This window comes from Glycine max, chromosome 14, assembly GCF_000004515.6.
Source record: "Glycine max cultivar Williams 82 chromosome 14, Glycine_max_v4.0, whole genome shotgun sequence".
In the NCBI taxonomy this organism is placed as follows: domain Eukaryota; kingdom Viridiplantae; phylum Streptophyta; class Magnoliopsida; order Fabales; family Fabaceae; genus Glycine; species Glycine max.
This window is the reverse complement of record NC_038250.2, coordinates 28,536,922-28,545,785: the sequence shown is the minus strand read 5'-3', so window position 1 is coordinate 28,545,785 and position 8,864 is coordinate 28,536,922. Positions and strand designations below refer to the sequence as shown.

At 32.6% G+C, this 8,864-nt stretch overlaps 1 long non-coding RNA gene across 2 annotated transcripts; it reads left to right on the top strand.

The window, feature by feature from the left end:
• The first annotated feature begins 5,381 nt into the window (after positions 1-5,381).
• LOC102659650 (uncharacterized) lies at positions 5,382-7,778 on the top strand. Of its 2 annotated transcripts, XR_418045.4 has the most exons (4): positions 5,382-5,854; positions 5,981-6,060; positions 6,143-6,199; positions 6,762-7,778. It is a non-coding gene; the product is annotated as an uncharacterized lncRNA (long non-coding RNA). The 2 variants fall into 2 exon arrangements; XR_005888519.1 differs by having other exon boundaries at positions 5,382-6,060.
• The last annotated feature ends 1,086 nt before the right edge of the window (positions 7,779-8,864 follow it).

The window sequence follows — 8,864 nt, the reverse complement described above, 5'->3', positions numbered from 1 at the left end:
TCAAGGGTCAACCCTTAGCCCCTACCTTTTTACCTTAATTCTGGATGTCCTCACGGAACAAATCCAAGAGATAGCGCCGAGATGCATGCTTTTTGCAGATGACATAGTCCTCCTTGGAGAGTCGAGGGAGGAGTTGAATGAGAGGTTGGAAACTTGGAGACGAGCTCTAGAAACACATGGCTTTCGCCTAAGCAGAAGCAAATCGGAGTATATGGAATGTAAGTTCAACAAAAGAAGGAGGGTTTCTAACTCAGAGGTGAAAATAGGAGACCATATTATCCCTCAAGTCACACGGTTTAAATATCTTGGGTCTATAATACAGGATGATGGGGAAATTAAAGGGGATGTGAATCATCGCATTCAAGCAGGATGGATGAAATGGAGAAAAGCATCGGGGGTGTTATGTGATGCAAAGGTACCGATCAAGCTAAAGGGAAAGTTTTATCGGACTGCGGTAAGACCGGCGATTTTGTACGGAACAGAATGTTGGGCGGTCAAGAGCCAACATGAGAATAAAGTAGGTGTAGCGGAGATGAGGATGTTGCGGTGGATGTGTGGTAAGACTCGACAGGATAAAATTAGAAACGAAGCTATTAGAGAGAGGGTTGGAGTAGCGCCTATTGTAGAGAAGATGGTGGAAAATAGACTTAGGTGGTTTGGGCATGTAGAGAGAAGACCGGTAGACTCTGTAGTGAGGAGAGTAGACCAGATGGAGAGAAGACAAACAATTCGAGGCAGAGGAAGACCCAAAAAGACTATAAGAGAGGTTATCAAAAAAGATCTCGAACTTAATGATTTGGATAGAAGTATGGTACTTGATAGAACATTATGGCGGAAGTTGATCCATGTAGCCGACCCCACCTAGTGGGATAAGGCGTTGTTGTTGTTGTTGTTGTTGTTGTGTTCTTAATCAATGTCATAATATGATTCTTTGGCAGCATATTACCTTAGTGGTCATCTTGAGTATAAGAAAATAGAGAAGTGAGAGTACAATTATGTTTAGAATAGATACAGAAATAGGCTGTAAACAATTCTTAACAGCACAAATAGTAAATATAGTCAAGTTGATGTCTCCAAGGAACAAGAATAATGAAATGGATGCTGGAGACTTTGGAAGTAGAAAAGGAAAATCTGACATCAATGTAGAATTGTAGATATAGATTGATTTGAAAGTAATCTATCATTTGGCAATAAATGATGTTACTATAGCAACTTTTCATGGAAACTAAAAAGATTTTGGCTTAATTGAGAAAATGCTTGTTGCACTCTGCATTTACATGAGCTCTTTGTTACAAGTAATGAAGGCTGCAGAATAAACGATGCATGTTAATATCCCTTTGAATATTTGTTCCTACAGATTTTTTATGAAATATATTCTTGTATGGTTTTGTTTTCCTAGGCTGGCCAACACTTCTGAGTTCATGTTTGTTTTTACTGCACAGCGGATGTACCATGAATCTTGAGGAATGATTTTTTATTGGTAAAATAGGCAAGAAAAAGAAAAAACTTTTAGATATTTTTTTTCCTTAAACTTAAATGAACATGTTCTTAATATTCAGTTAATTTGTAAAGGGTACTCTTTAGTATACTCGTGCCTCAACTTTGTGGGATGTCCATATAATCCTAAACATATGATATCTGATTGGAACTTTTTTTTCTTGATTTATCTGTTATGAACTTCTAGATGCTAAGAAGCGTCGGAAACGTTCACGACCTCTGGTATTACATGAATAAGCAGGTCTGTTTTTTTTATATATAGAATTAATAGGTATTTGCCAGCTATCTACAGAGTAAAATTTGATAACAATTCAAATTTTGAAGGTAAGAGTTGGAAAGTTTAAATACTACTGTTAGAAACATTTAATCACCCCTCAGAATTATTAAATATATTATCATATTATTAAATATTATTTATGAACTATATTAAATATTTATTTATTTTAATATTATATTATGATAAATTTATATAGTTATTTATTAAAATTAATTCTAATTTAAGTAAAAAAATTATTTTTACTTTAAAATTCTATAAAATTATTCTTATTTAAAAATCATATAAAATAATTTTAAATAGCTTCATGTTGAAAGAGTGGTCGATATTGAAAGAGGTGATTAGATGACATTGCGAGTATCGTGTAGCCCAGTCCTCTATGTTGGATTTTATCTTTTGTCCAGTGGTGCATCAAGTCTAGTTTACATTTGTATTGTGCAATCTGTATTAGTGAGTTTGTTAGATGGTTCATTAACAATGTTCTGTGTCGTAACTATTTTTTGGTTATTTTGTTATGTCTTTATGCTCCTATAAGAAGAGTTCATTCGCAGGGTTCAAAAAGTGAGAGAGAAAGCTTTTGAACCCATTTTCATTGTATTGTTTTTCTGTAATTTGCAATAAAACTTCCATTTTGTGTTATCTCTTTTCACTTTTCATATTTCTTAGTCTTAAACCCAACAAATTGGTATCTAGAGCTTTGGTTCATATTAGTGTCACATTTGTCTTCAAAATTTGATCAAGAAGATGGTCAACATAATCAAGATTGAGAAAATCACAAGGAAGAATAGCTTCAACCTCTGACACATCAAGATGTGTACCTAGTTGAAATAACAAGGAATCTGGGCACCTATCTCCGATCAGTCGTCGAAGGTTGATAAGTTAGTTTTTGAGTTGCAAGATGAAAAAGCTTACTCATTCATTCTCTTGTTGTTGTCTAATGAAGTTCTTTATGAAGTTTTTGAAGAGAAAACCGTTTATGCATTATGGCTCAAGCTAGAGAAACTTTTCATGACAAAATCAATCTGCAACAAGTTGCTTCTGAAATGACATTTGTTTGACCTCTGGATGAGAGAAGGTACGCCACTAAAAGAACATCTTGATGCATTAAACTCTATTTTGATGAATCTCTGTGACATTGATGTCAAGATAGAAGATGAAAATCTGAGAATAATTCTATTAGCCTCTATGGCTCCTTTTAGAATTTTGTGAGTTCTCTTAATGCTGGCAAGGACTCCATTACACATGAAGAAGTCAAGTCCAGTCTTTATTCTAGAGACCTTTGACTGAAAGCATTTGGCAATAATGACGAAGCCTCTGGATCCAGATTATCGGTGACTAATTATGATAAAGTGTAGAAGAAGAAGAAAGGCAAAGGTAAAAAGAAGAGCAATGTTGACCCAAAGGACATTTGTAATTATTTCATAGAACCTAGTCATTGGAAGAAAGATTTTCCAAAGAAAGAAAAGAACGATTTTGTTGTTGTCGTTGTTCAGAACAATTTGGTTTTGGCTGTCGGTGAACAACCACAACAACATTATGAACAATGGGTACTAGACTCAAGTTTTTTTATCATGTGTCCACACAAAAGATAGTTTGTAACGTATGAGGAGAAGTTTGGTGGTAATGTTCTGATGGGTAACAATGCTCCTTGCAAGTCAATTGGTATAGGTTCTATACAAATCAAAATGCATGATGGGATTGTTAGAACCTTAACCAAGGTTCATCATGTTCTAGAGCTTAAGAAAAATCTAGTCTTTGTGGGAGTCATGGATTCAAAAGGTTTTTTTTGTTGGATTGAAGGTGGAGTTATGCAAATAAGAAGGAAAGGGAAGTTTATGGTAATACAGGGGACCAAGCAAGGAAATTTGCACATCCTTCAAGGATCTACTATGGCAAGCTCTGTCTCAACTATTTCACAAGCTGAGAGGCATGCGTCTAATGGCTCGTCCAATGATAATTCTCAATGGCATATATGTCTAGGCCACATGAGTGAAAAAGGATTAGAAATTCTAAGCAAGCAAGGCTTACTTGGAAATCACAAGGTTGAACCTCTTCATTTTTGTAAGCACTATTTCTACAGGAAGCAACATCAGACGAAACTCCCAAAGGTTTTGCACACTACAAAGGCCACATTGGAATACATCCATTCTAACTACTAGGTGCATTTGAGAGTTCCATCATGGGGAGAGGCAAGATACTTCCTCTCCATCATCGATGATTACTCAAGGATGACATGGTTATTCATGATGAAGCAGAAATTTGAAGCTTTCAAATGTTTCAAGCATTTGACAATTCTTAAGAAGAATTAAATAGGAAAGACAGTAAAGTTTCTTAGGACTGACAATGGCTTGGAATTTTATTCTATTGAATTCAATGAATTTTGTAAAGATGAAGGCATTGCAAGACAACATATTGTACACTATACTCCATAGAAGAATGGAGTAGCTGAAAGAATGAAAATGACCTTATTAGAAAGGGTCAAATGCATGCTATCCAATTCAAGGTTGAATAGGGGTTTCTGGGCTGAGGCAATCAACAGAACATGTTATCTCATGAATTGTTCGCCATCCAATGCCACAGATTTCAGGACCCCTACTGAGGTATGATCTAACAAACCTATTGAATACTCAATGTTGAAGGTGTTTAGATGTCTAACATATTATCATGTAAGTGAAGATAAGTTGAAGCCCAAAGCCAAGAAGGATGCCTTTTATGGGATATGGAGATGGACTCGAAGTATTCAAAGTTTGATCTCCATTAGAAAAAAGGTCATTTTGAGTAGAGATGCATTTTTTATGAACTCTCTATGCTGCATTCTAAATTTGAAAAATATTTGAGCAAGGCTAAGGAAGTCACTAAGCATGTAGAGTTTAAGAGCACTACAATAAGAAATTTTAGGGATCGAAAGTAGCTTGAAGCACTTGATGAGATTGATCAGAATCTTTAAATGCAACATCAAAATCAAAATTTAACAACAATTAAGGAGTCTGACTAGATGAGTTAGAACCATCTAAAACAGTTGAAAACCACAACACCTAGAAAGTCCTATAGACAAATCAAAGCACCTAAAAGATATGACTTTGATAATATAGTGTCTTATGCGCTATAGGCACCAAAAGAAATTGATTTGAACCAACCGCTTATTAGGAAGTAATTTTTTGTTCTAAAGGTAAAGAGTGGGTGATGGCCATGGATAAAAAGATGGAATCCTCTCAGAAAAACAAGACTTAGGTTTTAGTTGAATTACTTGAAGGTAGATGAGTAGTGGGGTGCAAGTGGACTACAATGAGAATTAGTGCGTCTCATAGTGAAGTCATCAGGTATAAAGCACAAATAAATATAGTTTACAATTTTGTAAGCTATATACTTACTAACCACAAATAAATCTATCTTCTATATACAAACAAGGCCCTGACTATGCCAACTGACATTTTTTTGCCACGTGTCGTCCTACCAGCAATCCTCCTTCCCCTCCATCCCGCCCAAAAATATCTACTCACGGGTGCATTTATTATTACATACAGTTACCGATTACCGATGCATTTACATTTCCAAATACATTTTCACCGGCACTCTTTCTCTCTCTTAATAACCCACCACTGTTTCCCTTTCTCATTCTCTCTCTTCATAACACTCTTCTTTTTTACACTTCACGCCAAATGCCTGGACTCTTTCTCTCTCTCTTAATAACCCACTACAATGGAAGACAATGCCTTGGTGTTGTTGCTCTATGTTGGTCGTCACAAGTGGAAGCTTCTCATGTCTCCTTTGTTGCTCATGCTTTTGCGTATCTCACCACTGGCTTCCTCCTTCAGTGAAGAAGGTTTGTTTTTTTGTGTCTGCATTTTCATTTTGACCCACTCCTTTTGTTCGTTTCATTTTCTTCTTTTTTACTTCACCCATCAAAATTTTGCCTTGCCTTTTTTCTCTTGGCTTTTGCATTCTGGGTAGTGTGATTCTATTTTTTATTGTGGCTTTTTTTTTTGTTCTGCTGACCTTTGTGGGTATGTCTTTCCTTGCATGAGTATCGGTTCATAAAAACACCAAAGCTGTGATTTTTATCTTAAGACTCCATGAGTACAGGTTCATTTTCTTTGTTTCTTTATTTTACGGTTTAACTCCATGAGTAGTTGTTCATAAACACACCAAAGCTGTGATTTTTTTATTTTATTTTCTGACTTCTCACAATACAATCGTTATTGTATGCAGAGAAGGTGGAAGAAGACACTAAAGTTGTGATTTTTATCTCCAAAAAGCTTCGATTTTTATCTCCTTTTCATCTCAAACAGGTTTATTTTCTTTGTTTCTCTGTCTACAGATTCGTTTTTGTTGTTTCTTTGTTTCTCACAATACAATCGCTATTGTATGCAGAGAAGGTAGAAGAAGACACTAAAGCTACGATTTTTATCTCATTTTCATCTCAAACAGGTTTGTTTTCTTTGTTTCTCTGTCTACAATTTCATTTTTGTTGTTTCTTTGTTTCTCTGTCTACAGGTTCGTTTTTGTTGTTTCTTTGTTTCTCACAATACAAAAGTTTAAATTTTTTGGTGTTCCTCAGCCTTCTCCAATGTCCTCATTCTTTCCTATACCCACCTTTTTATGCCTTTATTTTGTTTTCTGACTTCTCACAATACAAAAGCTTAAATTTTTTTTCTGACTTCTCACAATACAATCTCTATTGTATGCAAAAGTTGGAAGAAGACACTAAAGCTGCAATTTTTATCTCCAAAAAGCTTCGATTTTTATCTCATTTTCAAGTCAAACAGGTTTGTTTTTTGTTTCTCTGTCTACATGTTCGGTTTTTTTGTTTCTTTGTTTCTTTGTTTCTCACAATACAAAAACTTAAATTTTTTTGTGTTCCTCAGCCTTCTCCGATGTCCTCCTTCTTTCCTATGCCTTTATTTTGTTTTCTAACTTCTCACAATACAAAAGCTTAAATTTTTTTATTTTATTTTCTGACTTCTCACAATACAATCGCTATTGTATGCAGAGAAACTAGAAGAAGACACTAAAGCTGCGATTTTTATCTCCAAATTATCTCATTTTCATCTCAAACAGGTTTGTTTTCTTTGTTTTTTTGTCTACAAGTTCATTTTCTTTGTTTCTCACAATACAAAAGTTTAAATTTTTTTGTGTTCCTTAGTCTTCTCCGACGTCCTCATCCTTTCCACTTACTTTTTTGTGGCCTTTTCTCAGTTATCATATGTAATGTTGCATGAATAAAAAAATGAACTTTGTTTTGATTTCTGGGTTCTGTCGATACAAAATATTGAATTCTTTTGTGTTCCTCAGCCTTATTTGACGGTGGTTCGGTATAGTTCTTCCTTTGCATTTTGTGTTTCTTTTTTTTTTTCTGCCTTTGTTTTGTTTTGTTAGTTCTCGCAGTGAAAAAGATTTAATTTTTGGGTGTCCTTGAACCATGTTGACCTTTTTGGTGTTCCTGGACATTGTTCACCATGTTTTAAAATTGTTTGAGTACATTCAAATTCGTCTCATAAATTTGTTCAACTCAACAATGAGTAGTGCTTTTTTTTCTTTGCAAGAGAAAGCTTTGTTTTCTTTGCCCTGCCTATGCTGACATGGATGCGACCTGCATTTATTATTTTTATTATTTAATATTAATGAATTTTATTAATTTCATTGTGCATTTATTATTAATAAGTGTAGAACTCTTTACATTAATAAGTGTAGAATTAATTTTTATAGTAATAATAACCGCAACTCACCGCTTCACACTATCCACATTCCTCTTCTCCTCGTAGGTTTCTAATCTTTAATTCTCCTTTCCCTTTCTTTTTTTTTCTCTTGGCCCTTAATTTATTATTGTTTGCAATGCATGCCTATGATTTTATTTTTTACTTCAAAAAATTGTTACATTTTAACGTTCATACATTCAAATTTCTATTATTTTTATTTTTATGTCTTTTTCTACGTGCTTCAATCTTTTTTTTTTTCCAGTTTATTGTTAATAGAAATTTGTGTGATTCCTCTATTGCAGAAAATTAATTAGCTTCATACTTAGGAAATAGTTGCATTTCTATTTCACTCAGCAATATTGTAGCATTGTTGGGTACACACATGAATTTGCAAAAAAAAAAAAAAACTGTTGGGTTCAAATTTAACTAGGGTGGTGTTGTTTATATCGGGGTCACATAATCTTGGACCAGCTATGGAAATTTATTTATGAATAATAAAATCAATTCATTTGGTTTAACAATCAATTTAAAATATTCTGTTAGGATATGGAAATAACCATAGTTTGAACCCAGCTTCAATTCAAATTAGTAGGTACTTAATAATTTATGGATAATTAAATGTTAACATAAGATTAATGTTTCAAACGAAAAAAAAATTAATAAATATAATTTAAATATATAAAAGATTAAAATTAAAATTTTAAAATTTAATTTATTCAAATTAAACAAATAATTAAATTGATAAAAAAAATTACACTAAACAAGCTTCAATTCAAATTAGTAGGTACTTAACAATCAATTTTAAATATTACGCTATCAATTTTTAACATATTATTAAAATCAGCTTCAATTTTGTATTTGTTTTCCCCGTAATCAGGATCAATTTATTAACGTTTAATTAATAAGCATATTTTATTCGTATTTTTGTTAATTTTCATTTCGAATTAATAGGTATTTAAAAATCAATTTTAAATATTCTGTTAGAATATGAAAATAATCATAATCTTCAACTTAATAAACATATTCTATTAGGATATGAAAATAATGATAATTTAGACGTTGACTTATTCCTAATTAGTAGATACTTAATCAATTTTAAATATTACACTATCAATTTTAACATATTATTAAAATGAGGTTTAATTTTATATTTATTTTTCCCGTAATCATCAATTTGTTAACGTTTAATTAATAAGCATAATTTATTCATATTTTTATTAATTTTCTTTGAATTTAAAGTACGATTGTCGGTCAAAGATAAAAAAGAACATTCTAGAAAATAACTAGAAAATAATTATTACAATTTGTTAATTAAATAATAATATAAAAATTCTTTACATTAATAAGTGTAGAATTAATTTTTATAGTAATAATAAAATGTTTAACTCTACGGAAGA